This window comes from Rhinoraja longicauda, chromosome 4 (assembly GCF_053455715.1).
Source record: "Rhinoraja longicauda isolate Sanriku21f chromosome 4, sRhiLon1.1, whole genome shotgun sequence".
NCBI lineage: Eukaryota > Metazoa > Chordata > Chondrichthyes > Rajiformes > Arhynchobatidae > Rhinoraja > Rhinoraja longicauda.
Window position 1 is genome coordinate 78,583,043 of NC_135956.1, and position 24,663 is coordinate 78,607,705.

Sequence of the window (24,663 nt, forward strand, 5' to 3'; positions counted from 1 at the left end):
CCAATAGTACTGGAAAATCCCCTTTAGTATTAGTCCCCTTATTCGGTTATAGAGGACAATTGGTAATAACAGACACCATCTCTACCCTGATATTGTAATTTCAAGTCTATGTAACTCATCCATTTCCTGCCTTTTGTTTTGTAATGAAGATAGACACAAAATGCTGGAGTAACACAGCAGGACAGGCAGCATCTCTGGATAGAAGGAATGGGTGATGTTTCGGGTCGAGACCCTTCTGTAGACTGAGAGTCAGGGGAAAGGGAGACACAGAGATAAGGAAGGGTAAGGTGTGAAAAGAAGATATCAAAAAAGATGAGATCAAGGAAAATGCAGAAGGAGGGAAAGCAAGGGTTACATGAAGTTAGATAAGTCAATATTTATACCGTTGGGGCAAGGGAAATATGAGGTGCTGTTGCACTGGGTCTCACCCTGACAATGGAGGAGGCCCAGGACAAAAAGGTCAGTGTGAGAATGGGAGGGGGAGTTAAACTGTTCAGCAACCGGCAGATCAGGTAGGTTTAGGCGGACTGAGCAGAGGTGCTCAGCGAAACGATCGCCGAGCCTGCGCTTGGTCTCGAGTATTGTTTTGTAATAGTAGTTTATCAAACACAAACTCATATCAAGTTCAACCTTGTGCAAAAATAACTAAATTTATAGTGTAAATCGAAGATAGACATAAAAAGCTGGAGTAACTCAGCAGGACAGGCAGCATCTCCAGAGAAGGAATGGGTGACTTTTGGGGTTGAGACTCATCTAAACCAGCATCTGCAGTTCCTTCTTACACATTTAAAATTATAGTCTGATATATTAACATAGAACAGTTAAGGTAACAGCTGTTCTGGGAGTTGGTTACATCCTGTAACTCTCCTTGCCAAGAGGCTTGTTTCATGTAACATGAAATATTTAACCTTGCATTCATATTTACACAGATTTGTAGCTCTTTTACAATATTATCTAACATCTTCTGAATTTGCAAACATTTGTAGACACGTAAAGGAAACATTGCAGTAATAATCCGTCATGACATCTATATACTAAAACTCTCGTTTGTTTGTTTGTTTGTTTGTTTGTTCCTGAACTACAGCCAAAACGATACACGATAGCACGACAATTTTAGGCCCACCTTACTCACCGTCGTCCCTTTGGTGCTAATGGAAGAAATGTCATTGAAATCGGTGTTATAATTTTAATTATTCACATTTTAAAGTTTAAATCTATGTCCTAGGGGAAGGAGGGAGGATAAGGAGGGTTGAGGGGGATAGAGTGGAAGGGGGGGAGGGAAAAGGGTGGGAGAGGGGAAGGAGGGGGAGGGGAGGAGAGAGGGGAAGGGAGGGGAGAAGAGGAAGGGACGGGGGAGAGAAAGGGGGAGGGAGGGAGGGAGGGAGGGAGGGAGGGGAGGGAGGGAGGGAGGGGAGGGGAGGGGAGGGGAGGGGAGGGGAGGGGAGGGGAGGGGAGGGGAGGGGAGGGGAGGGGAGGGGAGGGGAGGGGAGGGGAGGGGAGGGGAGGGGAGGGGAGGGGGGGAGGGAGGGAGGGAGGGAGGGGAGGGGGAGGAGAGGGTGCTGCACCAATGTAGGAGAGGTTTGGGCCCAAAGGGTTCACATGGTCTAGTCATTAACAAAAAATTATGCTGTTACTGAAAAGTTTGTGGGTATACTCTTCTGTTTTTCAATTTTCCTACAATTGGAGAGCACAATAGCTTTTATTTCCTGTTCAGTGCTTCTCTGTGAGATCATTATTAGAGTTTCTTCTCTTCTGTTCCAAGATTTACAGTGACAGCAAGTCAAGAAATGTAACAGGAGAGACACATGTTTTGTACTGGATGCCTGGCTTAGCTATTGAATGTCTTTTACAGCACAATAGTATGGACCATACACATTTACTGAATCCATGAACATTACTCAGTAGAGCCATAAACCACATGTTATCACATTCATGATTTGGCAGTAATAGATTAATTGGGATGAACGTTCTGGTACAGCTACTGTATCACTATGAATTGATTTCAGTACATTTCTAGCTCTAACTCTTCCAGCCAACTTCCTAAATTTTAAGCATAAAGTGTAAATAAAATTCAGGTTGTTTGTGGCACTGTTTAGAAATAAAGATTATAGATAAACAATCCTGTCATTCTATCCAACCATCCTCTGACCATGTCTTATGTATTGTCAGGGAGAGTAGATCCAACAATAGATGATCTGACTGAGGAGTCAAAAGCCATACTCACTCTGAGGCTGAAGTCACTAGATGAAACAAAACCAGTAGGAATGGATTTTAATATTTGTGAGCAAATGGGTTTGGATCCAGAGGACATTAAATGCACTAAAAGTGGTGGTGAATTGGTAATTTTGATGCCAACCATTAACATTTGCATTTACCCTTAGATCACTGGCTAAGGAATGCTATGCAAGGAAACTGGCTGAGAGAGGCGAGTTGGCAATTGCAATTGAAGAAGAGTGATATTAAGAATATGGGGGCTTTTGCTTCAATGCAAAAAAAATGCACTAACCTTCCTGGAACTTCCCAATGAAAGTGAGAGTCCAATGCCATTTGAGGTACAGAGGGGAGTTGACAAGGCAGTTGCAGCACTGCAGACTCTGCATCCTTGCTTGTGCTCACTTGAGAGGTTCAGTGAAAGACTTTCTTCGCAGCAGCTCTGATGGAAAATTATTTTTTAAAGTTCAGAAAAAGTTTTGTGAGCATTTCAGCAAAATGTATGTACTTTTTTGTTCGTCTTCCAAAGTTCAGAAGCTCCATGTGGATGATGCCACATCGTTAAAGGTAGTGATGATGTCGCCATCATCCAATATTAAAGGACCTAGAGAGAAACAATAGCACAAGTTTCAAGCATTTGTTTCTCACATATCTGAGCTTCACGAGAGGAATCAGAAGAGATTCCCAGCGCATTTATTATTTACTGAGGCCATACATTATACACATAGTGCACAGAAAGTCTAACCATGTGGACATTTATCTCTGAGGAAGCTTATGCCATTTCATGAAGTGGTGGCAGATACTTGCAACTTTCCAGAACAGGAACTGCTTTACCAATGGGTCTCAAAGTGACAACAACCCTCAATTCATTGTCTTAGAAACTTTTGAGGGTTCTGCCAGAAATCTTTATTATTTCATAGTTGCCACAAGTAAATGCATATAGCACATGGCTCATGCCTTGGTTTTTAGGGAGGAAGCAGGCAATTAAATCGACTCCCCAGGTTGAGGAGGAGGAGGAGGAGCACGCACCACAGTTCGGGCAGACTTCCATCAGCTAATGTAATAATTTAGGCATCGTCAGCTTGCCAAGGAATGCTCATCCACTCTGAAGATTTCCATACCGTCACTGCATTTATGGTGGAGGATTTCAATTTTCTGATTCATTAGCAGCAGCAGGACTAGCAAAGCTATTAAGGAAAAGGATATCTGAAGTGTACATAGGTCAGGTTTTTGACTTTTGGTTGGATGACACCCAACTAATGTTACCCATACTAATGGTGTCAGGATAAAGAGGGGTAGAGAAAAGAGAATGTTCATGATGGGTGGAAGCGAGGAGAAACAACGACAAAAGGGGTTAAAGAAGGCAATGGTCACCATCTCTAACTTGTTTCTCTACATACAGTATTAACCTATTATTTTTCTCTTTATTGCCTTGCTTGTTATCTCAGTATGTCAACTTTCACGATATGCTGGTTCTTCTGAATATCAACACCATTCAATCTCACCTTTGCCGTTCTATTTTTTTCTCTCAAAGTGGATTCACATTTTCTCACAATATATTCTATTTGCCATGGCCTTGCCTATTCACTTAACCTGTCCATAGTATATCCCTCTAAGGTTTTCTGCATCCTTCAGACCACTCTGTTACCCAAATTTAAATCATTAGTAAGCAAGAGTATATTACACTCAAATGATTCCCATAGGATGTGAACAACTGGAGCCTTGTGACATGCAGTGCCTCAATCTGACAATTACCTGTGCATTCCCCATCAATTTTTATGTTTGCTGTCTACTAAACAATCCTTAATCCACACAAGTAAATTAACCCTAAACCTTGAGCTCTCAATTTATGTAGTAACTTATCAAGAACCTTCAGAAACATTTTGAGATTACATAATCAGGTTCATTATTATATATTCTATTCATTACATCCTCAAGAAAATCTAACAGACTTGTCAATAGTGATTTCTCTTATATTTTGACTTTGCCTGGTCTTATTATTATTTTTGTCAGCTCTCTGTTACCCATACTAATGGTGTCAGGCTGCCTGGACTGTTGTTCCCTGGTTTCTTTTTCTCAACTGTCTTAAATTGTGGGTTAACGGATCCAGCATGCAGGGACTTTTAGAAGATGACAGCCAGTGCGTCTACCATCTCCATGGCCACCTCCCATAAAACATTATGTTGACATTATCAGGTCCTGGGAATGTTTCCCTTTTCCATCCCAAGTTCTCTAAATCTAAATCATTACTAATGCTAAAACAGATGGCAGGCGGTTGTAAAAAACAAAAAGAGAATAGCACTGTGGCATAGCTGGAGAAGTTGCTGCTTCACAGTTCCAGCAACAGGGGGTTCAATACTGATCTCCACTGTTGTTTGTATAGTTTGTAAATACACTCTGTGATTGAGCAGATTTCCTCCTGGAGCTCCAGTTTATTCCCACAGAAACGTGGAAAAGTTTACTCAATGTCCAACTTTTAGAAACATAGAAACTTAGAAAATAGGTGCAGGAGTAGGCCACCCGGCCCTTCGCGCCAGCACCGCCATTCAATATGATCATGGCTGATCATCCAAAATCAATATCCCGTTCCAGTTTTCTCCCCATATCCCTAAGTTCCATTAGCCCTCGGAGCTCTATCTAACTCTCTCTTGAATACATCATAAACATTTTTTGTCATAAACATGACTATTAATCTACCAATTCCACCAAGCCAAGTATCAAGAGTGTTATATGTACCGGCATCAGAATATTGAAAGTCTTATTTGCTACAGATTTACAGCCACATGAATCCAATAACACAACAAATAAATATACAATAATATAATGAATTATCACTTATAATAGGTAACCAGAACATAATAGGTACGTGGTGCACCTATTATAAGTGTATGGTGCAGCTTTATACGAAATCCATAGTAGTTCGCTGAGGTAGAGTTGTGGTTATAGATTTGTGCAGTGTGGTTCAAGAGCCTGATGGTTGATGGGAAGAATCTGTTCTTGCATCTGGAGGTCACCATTTTCAGGCTCTCCTTCCAATTGTAGGGGTATGATGAGAGCGTGGTCAGGGTGGTTTGGTGCACTAGATACTAGGTAACTAACGTACAAACAACATCCCCTTCTTCCTTCCTCCACATATATTCCATCATCTGGCTTCACGATTCACACCTCTTCTATCCTTACTAGTTTTTGCCTCTTCACCTCTGGCCTTTGTCCAGCCAGCTACCTATCAAAAAATCCCCTCTCCTGTATCCACCTATCACTTGCCAAGCTTTGTCCTACCCCCACTTTCCTTCCAGCTTTCTCCCTCCATCACAATCAGTCTGAAGAAAGGTCCCGACCAAAACGTCACCTCTCCATGTTCTCCAAATACTGTCTGACTCGTTGAGTTCCTCCAGAAATTTGTCTTCTTTTTAAAATAAGAATGATTCTGCGCTGTCTCTTAGCTGCTGCACTCTTAATACGATACGATAGAACTTTATTTATCCCAGGAGGGAAGTTGATCTGCCAGTGGAGGCCAATTCGCTGGATGCGTTCAAGAGAGAGCTAGATAGAGTTCTTAAAGATAGCGGAGTCAGGGGGTATGGGGAGAAGGCAGGAACGGGGTACTGATTGTGAATGATCAGCCATGATCACATTGAATGGTGGTGCTGGCTCGAAGGGCCGAATGACCTACTCCTAAACCTATTGTCTATAACAGACATAAAAACACAAAATTCATGAAATATGAAATTAAAGTGATGAGTGGAAAGGCTTGGGGATGTGCAAAAATTGGGGGGGAGGGGAGTCACTCTCAGTCTACCCCTCGGCAGAAGAGGGAGGAGTTGTAAACTTTGATAGCCACAGGGAAGAAGGATCTCCTGTGGCATTCTGCCTGCATCTTGGTGGAACCAATCTGTTGCTGAAGGTACTCCTCAGGTTGATCAGTGTGTCATGGAGGGGGTGAGCTGTATTGTCCAAGATGCTCTGCAGTTTGAGGAGTAACCTCCCCTCCAAGGCCACCTCCCATGAATTCAACTCCGCCCCCAGGACGGAGTCAGCCTTCCTGATGAGTTTGTTGATCCTATTGGCATTTGCAGCCTTCGCCCTGCTGCCCCAGAACATGGCAGCGAAGAAGATGGCACTGGCTACCACCGATTGGTAGAACATCTGCAGCATCTTACTGCAGATGTTGAAGGAGTGGAACCTTCTCAAAAAGTACAGCTGGCTCTGTTCCTTCTTGTGCAGGGCCTCAGCGTTCCTGGACCAGTCCAGTTTACTGTCCAGGTGCACTGCAAGGTATTTGTACTCCCTGGTAAACTGCACAGCCACACCATTGATGGAGACAAGGGGTGTTCCTCTCCTGCTAAAGTCTACCACCAATACCTTAGTCTTGTCGGTGTTGAGCTGCAGGTGATTCAGCGCACACCACTCAACAAAGTCGTTGACTACAACTCTGTATTCAGCTTCCCTCCCTTCACTGATGCAGCCCACAACTGCAGAGTCATCTGAAAACCTCTGCAGGTGGCAGGAGATGGAGTTATATTTGAAATCCGAGGTGTAGATGGTAAACAGGAAGGGAGAGAGAACCATCCACTGTGGGGCCCCTGTGTTGCTCACCACCATGTCAAGACACAGTTCAGTAGCCTGACGTATTGTGGTTGTCCAATCAGGTAGTTGCTGATATAAGACACCAATGGAGCACCCGCCCGCATCTTCATCAGTTTGCTCCCTTGCAGTGCAGGCCAGATGGTTTTAAAAGCACTGAAGATGTAAAAAAAGGACTCTCACAATGCTTACCGGTTTATCCAGGTGAGCATAGAAACGTTGGAGCAGGTGGATGATGGTGTCCTCAACCCCCATCTTTGTTTGGTAAGCGAACAGCAGGGAGTCCAGGTAGGGTTTAACCTGGGGTCGCAGGTGAGTGAGCACCAGCCTGTCTAGGTACTTCATGATGTGTGAAGTCAGCGCCACCGGTCTGTAGTCATTGGAGGAGCTAGGGCACATCCTCTTTGACTCAATATTATTGACTTCAATTTTGGCAATACCAGAGATGCTTTTTTAATGACCTAACATAACATAACATCAAATCCTATTTCTGTTATTTCATCCAAGGATTCTATCAAGTTAGTCAGACATTATGTGCCTTAAATAAATCCGAGCTGGCTCACATGTTTACAAAAGCTGATTACAAGACCTGATTGTAATCTTAGATAACCTTCTTCACACTTCCACTATACCACCAATTTCAGTGCCATCAATCTTGCCACCTACATGCTCATCCAAGTCATTAATATAAATAATGAACAGTGGAGTCAGCACAAATACCTGTGGCACACTAGTCGTTACAGACCATTGCAAAAGAATATATTAATGAGTGTGATAAAAGGGAACTCAATGTCCTTCTGAAGATTTTTCTGTATTCAGCTTGGCTCTCTCTCTTTCATTAAAATGCCGTCATTTATCATCGACACTGTTTTCTTATCTTTGTTTTGTCTGTCTCTTTAGTTACATATAAAACTCCAGCTCTGAACACCCTTTCTTTCCCTCTGCATCTAGTTGTTACCCAAATATTCCTGTGAAGGCTTGCCATCTGTATTTAACTCGGTGTCCGCAAGAATATAAATTTGCCTATTTTTGAAGAGCCATATCAAATACACACCATGCCCATATATAATTAGTTTAAAGAAATCCACAATAATGCCTCCAGCCAGAATGCATGGGTCCAGCCCACAGCCAGCAACTGATGCCTGCCAACCTAGACTGAACTCTTCTGTTTGCATGTGGTTGAACAGCTCACCACTATCAAATGTTTTCGAACTATTTTAAAATGTCTCTGACAGTGATTCCTTTATAAACTTCTCAACTATTCAAAGAAATTTAAATAATTCAAAAGTAATTATTAAAATAACATTTCCAAAAATATATTTAAAAGGCCGGCACGGTGGCGCAGCGGTAGAGTTACTGCTTTAAAGCGGCAGAGACCCAGGTTCAATCCCGACTAGCGGTGTTGTCTGTACGGAGATTGTACGCTCTCCTTGTGACCGCATGGGCTTTCCCTAGGGCTCTGGTTTCCTCCCACACTCCAAAGACGTACAGGTGTATAGGTTAATTGGCTTCGGTAAAAAATGTAAATTGTCCCTCATGTGTAGTATAATGCTAGTGTACGGGGTCCGTTAGTCGGCACAGACTCAGTGGCCGAAGGGCATGTTTCCGCGCTGTGTCTCTAAACAAAACTAAGCTAAAAATGAACACAATTGCCTTGCACTGCAGTTATCAACCTTATTCAGATGAATAGGATCACTGTTGTATGCTGGCTATCCCAGGAAAAAAGCTGTTGGGCCAGATAAGAATTGGACATTATCGCACAAAGGAAGTCAGTTCAATAAATGTTATTGGTACATGCATGACCTGTGGGTGGGGGGGGGTTGGCCATCATGTCGGAGGTAAAACCCATTGTTTCTACATACCTCTGCCCCACAGAACTCATCTCCAAACACGTTGATTTCATCCTTTCATCCTATCCTCCCTTGTCCAGTCCTTTCAGACCGATATTCAAGAGAGCACACACCCCATTCAACTCTTCAATAACTTTCAATTTCAGTCCACCTCCATCTCTACCAGGATGATCTCAAGGCCCTCTGGTTCTTCTTGAACAATGACATAATCAATTTCTCTCCACTAACACTCACCACCGCCTGGCTTTCTCTCTATTCTGTCTATTCCTTACCCTTTAAATCCAAGCTGCTTTCATCATGAACTTCTTTGGTGGAAAACTGATTTTAATTGACAATGATCAGATTTCGTTGGACCATATTAAACAGCTTTAGTCATGATATTGTTAGTGAAACAGGTTATTAATCAAAGTTGAACCACAATATAAAGAGGATCCCTGAAAATTCCCTTTTCCAATACAAATTATCTTAAATTACTCCCCCATCTCCTTCCCACTCACCTCCAAAAAGTGTCAGGAAGTTATGTAACGGTGTCGAAAAGATTGACACAATTCCTTTTTGCAAACAAGGCCCATCCCCTCCAAATGCTCCTTGCTGTCCCAGCTCTGATATAATCTCCTAAATCACATTCTCAACAAAATCTTTGATATCCATGATCCCTTTCAAGCCAAGATTCCTCATCACACCCATGGTATATTCATTATCACCGCTAGCTTAATTCTAAAGTGAACAGATTTGAATGCCTTTGATGGAAAACAGTTTCAATCTGAATATATATATAGGTGTAAATGTAGATGGGTTGGTAAGTTTGCTGATGATACTAAAATTGAAGGAGTCACAGACAGTGAGGAAGTCTGCCAAAAGATACAGCAGGATATAGATCACTGCAGAAATGGGCTTAAAAATGGCAGATGGAGTTTAACCCGAATATGTGTGAGGTGTTGCAATTTGGGAGGTTGAATGTAAGGAGAGAGTATACAGTTAATGGCAAGACCCTTAACAGCATTGATGGTGGAGGTGGATGTGATAGTGGCGTTTATGAAGCTTTTAGATAGCACATGGATTTGCAGGGAATGGAGGGGTGTGGATCAATTGCAGGCAGATGTGTATAGTTCAGTTAGGAATCATGTCGGCACAAACATTGTGGGCCAAAAGGCCCATTCCTGTACTCTCCTGTTCTATGTTCTATCAGACAAGCAGAAATTTCTCATGTGGACATGGGTAAGATTGAAGCCACTATCTCTGGTCAATTATTATATGCATCACTAAAAGTTAAGAAGGGCCTCGACACAAAACGTCACCCATTCCTTCTCTCCAGAGACGCTGCCTGTCCCGCTGAGTTACTCCAGCATTTGTGTCTACTGAAAGTTAACATGCAGGTAAAGCAAGCAAATAGGATGGTGAACAGCATGTTTGCTCTTTATTGCAAAGGGATTTAGTGCAAGAGTAGAGATATCTTGCTCCAATGACTCGGGGCCCAGGATGTCACCATATTTGGAATATCGCATACAGATCTGGTCTCCCTATCTAATTGCAATAGAGGGAGTGCCACAAAGGAGTCTCCAATGGGAAGAGATCGAACAACTTATTTCTGACTTTATGATGGAATGAAGGTCATTGATGAAGCAGGTGAACTTGGGCTGAGGATTCTATCTGGAGAGATAATATTTCTGCAATGCCCAAAACCAACATCCTTTGTGCCAGGTATGATTTAAATGAGTAATTTTCCTTTTGATTTCTGCTGAGTAGTTGTGCCGCTCATTTGAATGTTCCTTCAATTGCAAGAACAATCACTTTCACTTTAACTTTGTAATCCAATTTTTTAGTTCATGTCTGTCAAAACTAACTTCCTCACCAATGAGTAAACATCACATGAGAGCACTGTTTAGTTCATCTACCATTGTAGCTAATGATTAAGAATGGACTGTAAACTAATTAATCAGATTGAGCTGTTCCTTTCTGTGGACAGGAAATACCTGGGCAATTTTCCATTGTTGATGCATGTCAGTGATGTAATTGTGCTGGAACAGCTTGACTGGAGGCACGAGTTATCCTAGATTGCACAATTTCAGCTCAACAGAGAGGACCTCGTCTGGTCCCACAGACTTAGTTGCTTTCTATGCGTTCAATCATTTTTGTTCCATTCCATGCGTTCACCCACTTTTATTCCATATCTTGTGAAGTAAACTTGTGAAGGGCGACATGGTGACGCAGCGGTAGCGTTACTGCCTTAAAGCGCCAGAGAGACAGGTTCGATCTTGACTACAGGTGTTGTCTGTATGAAGTTTATACGTTCTCACCTGACCTGTGTGGGTTTTCTCCGGGTGTTCTGGTTTCCTCCCACACTCCAAAGACATACAGGTTTGTAGATTAATTGGCTTGGTGAAATTGTAAATTGTTCCTTGTGTGCAGGATGGTGTTAGTGTGCAGGGAGCGCTCAATGGTGATATGAAGGAAAAGTAAATTTAATTTCTTGTGGTCAAGAGAAATATATATTTTTAAATGCCTTGTAGTATTTCAATTTTTGGCAAAAAAGATTTTAACAGTGATTAATTATTAGTTTATGAATTGCAATGGATGTCGGAAACTTTGAAGATCAGGTTGAAACCAATCTTATTGGGAAGTTGCTGCTGTAAGATCAAGGAATATCTTAACGATTTAAATCATTTATATTGTATATCGGATGCTGCCAATCTGCTTGGACCACAACTGTAATGGGGTTCAATTAATAATAAAGATTAATTCCATTAATGCACTTTGAGAGGATGGATGTAAGGGGAAAGAATACAGTTAGAGTCAAGAACCTTAACAGCCTTCATGGATAGAGAGATCTAGGGGTCCAAGTCCATGGGTGGCAACACAAATAGAAAGAGTAGTAAAGAAGGTACGTGGTGTACTTGACTTAATTGAGTATGAATCAGGATATCATGTTGCAAATTTATAGAACTTTGGTTAGGCCATGTTTGGAGTAACATGTGCAGTTTTTGTCACCCAATTACCAGAAGCTTGTGGATACTTTTGAGAGGGCACAGGTTTTCCAGAATATTGCCTGGATTAGAGGCTATTAGCTATAAAGAGAGGTTGGACAAACTTGGATCATTTTCTCTGGAGCATCAGAAGCTGAGGAGAGACCTGATAGAAATATATACAATTATAAGATGCATAGATAGGATTGACAGTTTGAACCTTTTTCAAAGTGGAAAGGCAAAGACATAGCCTGAAGGTGAGCGGCGCAAAATTTAAAGGAGATGTACGCAGGTTTTCTTTTAATGTTAAAAGAGTTGTGGGTGACTGCCAGAGATGGTGCTGAAGGCAGATATGAAAGTGGCATTTATGGACCTGCAGGAAATGAAGGGATAAAGATCATGGTCAGGCCGAGATTAGTTTAACCTAGCATCATGTTCAGCACAGACATTCCTGAAGAGCCTGTTCACGTCCTGTAATGTTCCATGTTCTGTGTTCCTCTCTTTGAGAACCTGCTGGCCTTGCGGCAACTCTGTTTTGGAAGACAGTAACATTTTGCTGTAATAAGGCCAAGTGGCCTGGTTTAGCAAAACTATACAATTAGCTTTTAAAAACAGAATCTCCAAAAAAAGATTCTTTTTTGTTTGGCTAGTGAGAGAAGTAATTAAAAGGATCTTCCTTTCAGCGACAGATACAGAGCTTAAACATTGTTTCTTTTATCCTGGAGAGAATGCAAATTCTGGACAACCACAGCTTCACAGAACATAAGGGAAGAAATACAGAACAACCTTAAACAATTTTCTAGTCAGCTCATTCCGCTTTCCACCCCACCCTACCAAACACTCCTCCTCCCCTCCAAAAGAAATAGTTGATTGAGAGACCCAGACTTATTCAGGCCCACTTCAGAAAAAAGTGGAGAAAATAAGCAGTAAGTTTAAAAAAGATTCTCATACTCAGACTTTGAGAATCCCTCCTTCAAGTACAATGTCACTGTTGAACAATTCACATTTGAAATCAATGCCTTTATTTTTCAAATGATTTATGGAGGTCACATTGTGATCCAGCATTTACAAGCTATAAAAAGGATAGCTATTTGTGATGTTGGTGACTACCATGAGAAGCAATAGCAGGTGTTAACAATTTTATTATTTCAAAGCTTTAAATCTGGATCAATACCAGAAGCAGCAATGAACACATGCATTGTCAAAAATAGCTCTCAGGGAAATGGCAAACCAATCTAACAGCTGAACATTTTAAGAATATTATTTTCCCCTTTTTAATTTAATAAAGACATTTACAATCACATTTCTCTGTTAATTGTACCACGTAACATTTATTAACTTAATGGTCACAAACATATCAATGTGCTTATTTCAAAAACTTGGTAATTCTGGCCCACCATTCGGAATTAAACACATGATCCAGAGTGATATTTAGTTCCGAACTGGGGAATGCATTGTTTGATATGCTGTGCTTCCAAGAAGACACTTACCAAGGTCCCATACAGTCGCATAATAAATATTGCAATTCCTTGCCCAGAATGACAGCCTTCAATTAGGTTCAACTGGGTCAAAGTTAGTGCCTGACAAATCAGAACTAAGGTCATCTGAATCAGAAGAAAATAAAAATGCCTATATATACCATTTCAGCACTACACAATGTTCCAAACTATTTACAACACTATTAAAATCTACTCATTGTTTTAATGAGTTGAATGCAATAGCAAATTCGCATACAGTTCAACAAACATAAATTGATAATGACCAGATAAATTGCTTTTGTGATGTCCGTTAAGATATAATCTTTGGCCAGGTATTTTTGAAAAGACCACAGTAAAATTAACTATTGAAACATTCAAAATGTATTTCAATGTTAATCTAACTAACAATGTTGGTTTGCTAATCTTGTCTATTACTTAAATTTCTAATTTCCAAAATAACTTCTCAACTCAATGATTAAAGTTATGCCTGTACAATAAGTATATTTAACTACTGAATAGCCTTTTGATTCTGTAGGGACTCTCCCACTCGTTGCATTGTGCTGGCCTGCACATTTTAGACTTCCATGTCTGCACATTACAATGCTTCAGCCATAAATTACTTGGAAACTATCTGGGCTCCCATTACATTTCTGAACTCACCACTATATCTGTGATGGCACACAAATTCCTGAGGTGAAGGAGCCAGATATACGTCACAGTTGGCATTCCTTCATAATGGCAGACTGAATTAGGAACAACCTGATTGTTCAGTCTAACAAAACCTCCTTTTCGGCTTTTATAGCAAGATAGCCTGCTGGAAATGTCCTACCACAATTGAAAGGTGCTGAACCACATGTACAATTCATGTACAATTCTGTATACTGAAAAATTTCTAGAATATAAAACTAGACTCTACTTATATTCCTACTTATCAATTTGTAGGTTCCAACTTCCAAATATAGAGCTGCAGATCAATAAACATGGCTCAAAGATAGGGCTACAATCTTATCATAGTCAATCTTCTCCCAAATTTATGCCAAAGGCAGTCCTCGCTGGGATTGCTTTCACCATGATTGCTTTCATCGTGCGCGGGAGCTTAAAAGTGAGAGGGGCAAAGTTTAAAGATGTGTGAGACAAGTTTTTTTTTAAATACACAGAAGATGGTGAGTGCCTGTATCAGGCTGCGAGGAGTGCTGATGAAGACAGATATGAAAGTAGCATTTAAGTAACTTTTCGATATATCATATCATATATATATATACAGCCGGAAACAGGCCTTTTCGGCCCTCCAAGTCCGTGCCGCCCAGTGATCCCCGCACATTAACACTATCCTACACCCACTAGGGACATTTTTTACATTTACCCAGCCAATTAACCTACATACCTGTACGTCTTTGGAGTGTGGGAGGAAACCGAAGATCTCGGAGAAAACCCACGCAGGTCACGGGGAGAACGTACAAACTCCTTACAGTGCAGCACCCGTAGTCAGGATCGAACCTGAGTCTCCGGCGCTGCATTCGCTGTAAAGCAGCAACTCTACCGCTGCGCTACCGTGCCGCCCATGATATGTCCATGGACATGCAGGGAATAGAGATAAAGGTTGGTGTTGGCATTATGTTTGGCACAGACATTGTGGGCTAAAGGGTGTGTTCATGCTGTACTGTTCTATATTAGGAATCAGTCTAGACAATGGATTCAAAATCCAACCCAGTCAACTCTGAAGATTCATCCTAACTTGAAGTTATATCTAAATGTCGGGGGGATCCAAAAAAGCAGCAAAGTAAAAATCTGCTATATTCACAATCATTAAGTTATAACTTTCTGACAACTTCCCAGACTTCTCTATCACAACCCCAGGGTAAATACTGTCAAAGTGGCAAGGCAGAAAATAGAAACAACAGCACAATGATACATCATTGATAGGATGACCCCTGGGTATCTTCAGCATAGAATCTAGATTTAATTAAGTCTCACAGCATTAAGCAGGAGGAGGCTTCCTTGATCTGCCACAACTGGTGAATCCCGCTGCATACTATTTGGCAGAGGATCTATAAATCTGTCTTCATTGATGTGTTAGTGGTGGAGAGAGTCAACAACTTCAAGTTTCTGGGTGTGCCTATCTCTGAATATCTGTTCTGGACCCAGGACATTGATGAATTCATAAAGAAAGCCCATCCACGCCTCTACTTCCTTAAAAGATTGAGCAGATTTGGTAGGTCGACAAATAATCTCTTGAATTTTTACAGGTGTATGTTCGTGAGCATATTGGTTGGTTGCATCACAGCTTGATTTTGCAACTAAAATGCAGAAGCGCAAAGGAGATTACAAAAAATGGTGAACACTTACAGGTAAAGATTTACCTGTAAAGACTCTATCCCCTACTCCCAATTCCTCCATCTACACTGCATCTGCGCCCAGGATGAGGTGTTTCATACAAGGGCATCGGAGATGTCCTCATTCTTTTGGAAATGGGGGTTCCCCTCCTCCATTATAGATGAGGCTCTCACGAGAGTCTCCTCGATATCCCGCAGCTCTGCTCTTGCTCCCCCTCCCCCTGTTCGTAATAAGGACAGAGTCCCCCTTGTCCTCACCTTCCACCCCATCAGTCATCGCATACAACGATAGATAGAGCTCGATAGAGTTAGATAGAGCTCTGAAGGATAGCGGAGTCAGGGGGTATGGGGAGAAGGCAGGAACGGGGTACTGATTGAGAATGATCAGCCATGATCACATTGAATGGTGGTGCTGGCTCGAAGGGCCGGATGGCCTACACCTGCACCTATTGTCTATTGTCTATAACATATTATCCTCCAACATTTCCATCACCTGCAACAGGATCCCACTACTGGCAACATCTTCCCATCTCCACCCCTTTCTGCTTTCCGCAGAGACTGTTTCCTTCGAAACACCTTGGTCCACTCGTCCCTTCCCACCCAAACCACCCCCTCCCCAGGTACTTTCCCCTACAACCGCAGGAGATGCAACACCTGTCCCTTTACCTCCCCCCTCGACTACATTCAAGGACCCAAACAGTCTTTCTAGGTGAGGCAGAGGTTCACCTGCACCTCCTCCAACCTCATCTGCTGTATCCGCTGTTCCAGGTGCCAACTTCTCTACATCGGCAAGACCCAGCGCAGGCTTGGCGATCGTTTCACTGAACACCTCCACTCAGTCGGTCTTAATCTACCTGACTTCCCAGTGGCTCAGCACTTCAACTCCCCTCCCATTCCCAATCTGACTTTTCTGTCCTGGGCCTCCTGCATTGTCAGAGTGAGTGAGGCCCAGCGCAAATTGGAGGAACAGCACCTCATATTTCGCTTGGGTAGTTTACACCCAAGCGATATGAACATTGATTTCTCGAACTTTAGTCGCTGCTTTCCCTCTCTATCCCCTCCCCCTCCCAGTTCCCCCACTAGTCTTCCTGTCTCCGACTACATTCTATATTTGACCCACCCCCTCCCCTGACATCAGTCTGAAGAAGGGTCTTGACCCGAAACGTCACCCATTGCTTCTCTCCAGAGATGCTGCCTGACCCGCTGAGTTACTCCAGCTTTTTGTGTCTACCTTCGATTTAAACCAGCATCTGCAGTTTTTTTCTTCCACTTACAGGTCCATCAACTGAGCTCTCCACGATCAAAGGAATCTATAGGAGGCACTGCTTCAAAAAGGCAGCCAGCGTCATCAAGGACCCATACCACCCTGGCTCTGCTCTCATTTCATTCTTGTCATCAGGAAGAAGGAATAGGAGTCTGAAAACCATGATATCCAGGTCCAGGAACAGCTTCTTCCCAAAAGCCATCAGGATATTGAAAACCACGAACACTGAAATACAAACTGCCTTAATTGCACTAGGGACTTCGGGCTTTGTTTTGTTTTGCATTATATTGGATTTTTAAATTTATTAAACTTCTTTTTTGTTTGTGTGTTTATCATGTTATCAATGAAATACTGTGTTTACAAACCTGTTGTGCTGCTGCAAGTAAGGAATTCATTTCAGTACATATGACAATTAAACACTCTTGACTTTCATAAAGCACTTTGAGCATCAAGAACACAATGTATTCTGGTTGAGCTCCATGAATACAATGGCACCTCACCATGAGAGTTTGAGAAGTCTACCACTGATTGGGTTAGCCAAAGCAAAGATAGAACTGCCAGATTGAGTCTGGTGAGAAAACTAATATGATAAACTAATATGATAAGGCCTATTTGGCCTTATCATTACTAAGCTATCTGTTTAAGACATGTATATACACAACAACGATTGTACGAATAAACTCTGTACTGATGTTATGGAGAGTCTCAAGATAGGACCCTAGTGAGACCACACCTGGAGTAATGTTTGCAGTTTTGGTCTCCAAATTTGAGGAAGGACATTCTTACTATTGAGGGAGTGCAGTGTAGGTTCACGAGGTTAATTCCCGGAATGGCAGGGCTGTCGTATGTTGAAAGACTGGAGTGACTGGACTTGTATACTCTGGAATTTAGAAGGATGAGAGAGTATCTTATTGAAACATATAAGATTATTAAGGGATTGGACACGCTAGAGGCAGGAAACATCTTCCCGATTGTGGAGTACAATTCAACCAAACAGGAATGGAAGAAGAAAAGGGTGAAATTAGCAAAAGACTTAAGCATTTGGGACCATCTTCAAGAAATCCTATTTGTCCTTTTCCCATGATTCCTGTTAATTAATCACTTCAGGTGAGATCAAGGTGCAGCTTAATGCATTAAATACAATAAAAGTTATGGAACATAAATACAATTTAAATACAAAACTCAGATTAGTACTGCAGATCTAGATGCCCATTTAGCCAAGCTATTCTAATACATCTACAACATTGGCCTCTACTCAAGACACAGAAAATTATCCAAGCAGATTTTCTCCAAAAAAGGGCATGGCTATTCGAGCTCTCTGTTACCCCACCCATCTGAACACAGTTATCAGTAAGGGGCCTACAGGCATTAATAACAATGTGACTGAATGGCACTTCCTCAATAATAACCTGATCACAGATGATCAGTTTGGGTTTTGCCAGGATCACTTGCTTCATTAAACTTACTTCCTACCAAACAGCACTGTGATACACATTCACCACACAGCCTGCAGTGGTTCAACTCAAGGTCATTCATCATCATATTGTCCAATGTAATTAGGGATGACAATGACACTCACATCCCATTTAGAATGGAGATGAGGAAAAACTTTTCATTAGAACGGACATGAGGAAAAACTTTTTTACTCAGAGAGTTGTAAATCTGTGGAATTCTCTGCCTCAGAAGGCAGTGGAGGCCAATTCTCTGGATGCTTTCAAGAGAGAGCTAGATAGAGCTCTTAATGATAGCAGAGTCAGGGGGTATGGGGAGAAGGCAGGAACGGGGTACTGATTCTGAATGATCAGCCATGATCACATTGAATGGCGATGCTGGCTCAAAGGGCCGAATGGCCTTCTCCTGCACCTATTGTCTATTGTTTATCCCATAAGCAATATCATTTTTAATGATGGCACAGAACACTTCTCAATCATCCGTGGTGAATGCCATCCATCCCACATTGTGAGAAAATAGTCATGGTCGAAATGGTTTCAAGTATGTTTGTGGTGCTCACTTAACTGACCCATAAATGCCGCTCCAAAACAAAAAATGTCCCCTGGAAATGTGATGGAAAAACAACAAATAACAAGGAGGGTGCCTTTGTATATGTAGAGTAAGGGTTAAATAGATTTTCATTGATGATGGAGTTGTCTGCTAGCAGCAGTCACACTTACAGGTGCTCTGATCGACACCTGCAACGTTAGTAAGTAATAAGTAGTAGTAAGATAACATCAATTTTACTTTCCCAGAGATTTTTGACACTAGCTTGGAGCCTGATACCCTTCTTTTCAGCACCAAGAACAGCTAGCTCCATGCACATAGTTTACTGTTGTTTGGTAATTTTAGTAGAAACGCAGGCTTATTGATTATACAAGTATAGGCTGCAAGTGAGCTCACTAGACTTCACACCGGGCTGAGGTCCAGAATGGTGCTGTCAACAATGTTTACTGGGAAAGCCCAGGAACTCCCTCAGTATGCCTCCTGCATATAAAATTGCACTGGCAGGAAATCATTCTCCTGCCTTCTAGAATTTCTGATCTCCAGTCCACAGGGAGAAACATTGTTAGAAACAGTATCAGCAAAAGGTTTTTGCTGCTAATGCCATTTGGCTGGAGCATGCAATACAAAAGCAAAATTTACTTCAAGAGAAACATAGATTAGAAACGGCTAGAGTGAGACGCATTTATACAACATTCTTAAAAACTTATTTTCTTTCCATTTATTACACCAGAAAGCTTGTTTTTGAGATATTTTTCTTGGAGGTAAAAAACCCCAATTTATTTCTGAAAGCTTCTGAAGTTGACAACCTATGGTTAAAACCATATATTTTGTTTAATTAGAATCTTACATGTTCTGCATGTCTTGAAAAGTTAGAAAGCAACCATAAATTGCCTAGGTGAGGAATTCTGTAAAATAGAAACAATGGAGGCAGTGATGGCTGACAGAGCTTTGGGATGAATTCCTGCCGACAGTCCATTTTGAATAGACATCTATTTTGAATAGAAATTTCTTTCCTGAATCACAATCTTTTCTCTATGCATTGTGGTGACAATATCGTTAATTAATTCACTAAGCTCAAGAAGAGCCAGCCTCTGCAGCACGCAGCAATTAAATAAATTGCAGCAGTAGGAACAAATGCCAAACAATTCTCAAACTCCCGAATGCCAAGAATGAATAATAGAATAATGAATCATGGAATCCTGAATAGAGGAAGAAGAAGAAATGTGTCGGCTGTTATAGTTACTGGTGGCTAGTAACATAAGTGCATGTTTTCACCAAAAGCTAGAATAATTACTGTAAGTTCAAGCTTCAGGCAAGCAGATGAGGAACTGCAAATGCTGGTTTACAAAATGTTTTTAAAAAAATTTGTACTACCTCCTCGCCATGGTACTGTAGGGACAGGTAGAATACAATGCAGCTATGCCAGTTAAATTATTAGACATCAGATTTAAAACTTTTACGGCTATTTCTTCATTCTCTTGCCTTCACTTGGCCCACTGACAACACTTGCCTTTCCTTCTTCAATTCATCATATTTACTAGGATTGGATTGTACTTCTAATATATGACTTTTATTTTCTTCAGCTAAAGATTTCCCTCCTCTTTGAACATTTGTGCCAACTTCCATATCTTTTCTAAACCGTCCCCTCAGTACTCTACTTGTCCAAACCATTCATTCCTCAGACTCCACTGCCATTGGATCAACCTTCAGAATTTCTTTCACTTCCAGAGTGATGCACCTATAAACCATACTCTCTTCACCTCTTAGAAGAAACTGTTCTAATTCTGCATCATACTCCACTTGTTAACCATTAGGGAGCAAAATTGCCACCACAATCTACTTAAAACCTACCACACTAGCTCTTCTCAGTTCTCATAAAAGATTAGATGAAATATTTTCACTATTTGCCCTCCAGACACAAAAAAGGCATTGATTTACTTTTATACTCTTTACAAATTTTCCACTGGCTTCACCATCCTCATTTTCCTAAGGTGAACCAACAAAGGTTAACATAAACTCAATTAACTGCATTCCATTCTTTGGCAAGATGCACTCTGAACTCAACATGGAGTGCAACCATCTCAAATACTAATTGTTATTTCCATTTATATACCTCTTTACCATTTGTCCTTGCTTTCCAACACAGTCCCTTTAATTTATATGCACCTATCTTGCAATGACTGCATTTTTTTCTGAAGTAATTATTCTGTTTTTATTTAGAAATAAATGATGTAGTTGTATCTCTTCAATGCCATAAATTGACTATGCTGAGCAAAACAAACTTTTTTGCTATTCAATAGATTTATAGCTGGATCACAAATTCTTTCCCATCTCCAAATTAGAAGTAGACATAATGGTACAGTACCACATGCCTTATAATACCAATGACTCTGGTTCAACTCTGACCTCTAGTATTGTCAGTGCAGAGTTTGCACATTCTCCCTGTGACTGTGTGAGTTTTCTCCAGTTTCTCTAGTTTCCTCCCACGTGCAAGGTCTGGTATTGGTAGGTTAACTGGCTACTTTAATTATAATTAAGTGCACAAGTAGAAAGATTGGGAAGGTGGAAATGAGCTTTGGGCATTTGATGTCAGGAGAAAGTAGGATGCAGGGTAATAAGTGGGTGAATGGGATTGATAGGATAGCTCAAAGAGCATAGCCTCAATGGGTCAAATGGTCTCCTATATTGTAAGGAAATATGTGAAATGCATTCTTATATATTTAGTTTGTTCATTTCAGATGAAAGCTTGTCCTGAAATGTTAATTTTGAGTTTTCTCTTCACTGAACTTACTGTCCTGAAGTATTTCCTGCATTTCTAATTTTTATTTTGCAATGTATTTTCTATCATTCGTGTCCATTTGGTACCCATTTATCCACTAATGCAGCAGATTTAATAAATTTGACACCCAACCTAGTTCATATCATTATGACCCCCTAACAACATGGCATATTTATAATTTCCTCATGTTTCTATAGTCTTATTTCTAACGTCCTCTATTAAATATCCTTAATAAAATCACTGCCTCTCGTTTCAAATAGAGATCACTCTTTTCTAAATATAATACCTATAGGGTGGTTTATTTTTATTCCCTTTCAGAAGAAACTTATATTTAATTATTTTGTTACTATTGTAAAATGAAATATTACCACCTGATGGAGCTACAATGAATATTTACAATTAAGTATATTTGAGTCAATATGCTTCATTCAATTCATAAGGTCAGTATGAAGTACAGAATAACAATTTTACTCACAGACACTCTGCTTTCCCCAAAATGTCAGACTGAGCTCAGAGTTGTCCACCTTGGAATGTGGACAGTGTTAAAAGTTATCTAAGAGAATGAACTTGATATCAACTCCATCTCAGATTATTGGAATTGCTTGTAGTGTTAAAATCTCACGCATTTACTCAGAAATTGTATTCAGATTATGTTAGCTCCCATGCCTTGTGTTGATACAGCTGGGAGGCTGATAACGTGACAATTCTTATGATTTAAATGAAGCATTTTGAGTCAAATATACTTAATTGTAAAAATTACTTCCAGTTCATTCAAGAAGACTTGTGGTGCAGCACCTGAGACCTCAGCATTCCTTCTTGGAATCAGAAGACTGATGTTACTTTTCACTGCCTATCAGAAAAGCAAAATAAATTGATTTGGTATCTACTGGCCTTGGTTCGTGGCCTTACAGTTGTCACTTGCCAGGAAAGCTACTATGCCATTGACTTAACCAACATATGCCAAGAAGGATACCAGCAATTTTGACCTTATCACTTGGTAATGTAAAGCTGCTTCAAATTAACGACCATTCCCTCTTGACACCTTAGGAAGTAAAGTACCTGTAGGCATAATGCAGGGTTTTCAGAAAGGTATAGATTATTACCAGAATTTCCTACCATCGGCATAAAAAGAATGGTGCAAAGTGGGATGGGTTAGGTCTTATGAAAAATGTGAATTGAAACTTATTGAGTATTCAAATGCTCACCAGGGTTGCAGGCAGTGCTATTCATTTTCAGACAGATGCTTGGATATGGAATACAACTGGTGGCTAGTTGTGATGTAAACCAAATCCAAAGGGTTTGGTCCTCCCAATATTTAACTTGAGGGAAGTTCTCCTCATCTGATACAGTGAACCAATAAGCGGACCTTGACGATGTAGAGATGGTGGAGAGTTCATGCTCTGTAAGAATGGTTACCATCAACATTAAACCAGCATTGTTTTCTAGATTATGTTATCAAGGGAAAACATGTAATTGAGATATTCTGGAGCCCAGAAAGTATGGAAAATGAATATACATATGAAACTTATCTCAAAACTGAAAAGAAAACAAAAGATGGTAGCTTATTACCAAGTGTTAGAGAATTTCAATAGGTCAGGGGTTGAAAGTGAATCTATATAAATGCAACTGTTCTCCCTGAGAAGTAACTTAATTATCCCATATCCTAAACTAACAAAACTAAACACTGTCAAAATTCAGCCACCAAACGGCCATATTTAATATTAATCATTATTATTAGCTTCTACTGTTATTTCAACCCAAATTCCCAAGAATAAACAGCTGTGACTTGCAACTCCTTATTAGAGCATTATTGAGTGAACAAGTACTCATTCTATACAGGTTTTTTTTGTTAAAATAGGAACGAGATCAAATACTCAGAGATTAATCCCCATGTTTTTAATTAAAAGTTTAAAGAGAAAAAAACATTCAGAAATAGCTTGTTTTTTAGACAGAATGGCATGCACTGCAGCCAATCACCAAAGGTTTTTGCATCAATTTAAAAAAATGTTTTGCACTCAATCTGTGTACTCTACACTCTTCATGCTTCTTTCAAGCATAGGATTTGGAAATCTAGATGGAAGACATCAATATTGTGTAATTATCATCGTGTTCCCCAAATGGTTTAATAGGGAATTAAAAAAACATTAAATTGCAGCCACGGAAAATTACTTCAGCAGACCTTGGGGCTGTTATTTTCTGTGTTACATCAAGAAGACTGCAGAATTGGCGTAAGTCACAACTTCTGTCAAATAAAGAATAATTTACAATTCAAAAGGGAACAGTACACTGATAAACCTTGCTGCAGCTAATTTAACTAAGACAAATTGTTCACATCGAAATCCAGAAGTTGAGGCCTGTGTGACAAGATAACAGTGAAGAAACATGGCTACAGGCAGCCAGTCAATAAGGAGATCATGGCATAGCTAACTAATCAGTAATCAGTAATTGATCTTGTTCTGATCCTGCACCTACATTAGTGCACAAACCAGATAATGGATGGGAGTACAAACATGGGCACTGCACTCAGCACAGGTGTCAACCCAATCAATTGAACTCAGGAAAGTATATTTGTCCCAGATTGACTAACTCAGGAACTTTCATACAAAACCATTAATTTAGGGATCCATGAGTAGTTGAGTTTAGGAGGTAAGAGTGTCAAATAGTTTAAGTTATGGGATAGTGGTGAGAATTTGATGGTTAGCATTGTTCTTTTTCGCATGTTTAAGGTATCTTTTGTATATACTTTGCAGAGGGTGTAACACTTTCCATTGATTCCATTCAGCTGTCTTATTGTAAATTCATTAACTTATTTTTTTTAAACTTCACAAGTGTGTAAAAAAAACAGTTTTGACAAATTGTGGTGACCATGAAAGTAGTTGGTATTTTAGCACCATTAATAATAATTTTAGGATGACACAGTGGCACAGCGGTAGGGTTGCTGCCTGACAGTGCCAGAGACCCGAGTTTGATCTTGAATATGGGTGCAGTCTGTACAGACCTTGAGGAGGAACAGCACCTCATATTTCGCCTGGGCAGGTTGCAGCCCAGTGGTATGAACATCGACTTCTCCAACTTTAGATAGTTCCTCTGGCCCTCTCTTCCCCTCCCCCTTCCCAGATCTCCCTCTATCTTCCTGTCTCCACCTATATCCTTCCTTTGTCCCGCCCCCCCCCCCCCCCCCCCCCCCCCCCCCCGACATCAGT

The 24,663-nt window shown here is 40.7% G+C and overlaps 1 long non-coding RNA gene across 1 annotated transcript in view; it reads right to left on the reverse strand.

The window, feature by feature from the left end:
• The window catches only part of LOC144593216 (uncharacterized), a 76,087-nt gene that overhangs the window by 41,386 nt on the left and 10,038 nt on the right, over nucleotides 1-24,663 (reverse strand). Inside the window, exon 2 of the long non-coding RNA XR_013547222.1 lies at nucleotides 2,507-2,815. This is a non-coding gene — a long non-coding RNA (uncharacterized LOC144593216). The remainder of the gene's footprint in view (nucleotides 1-2,506; nucleotides 2,816-24,663) is intronic.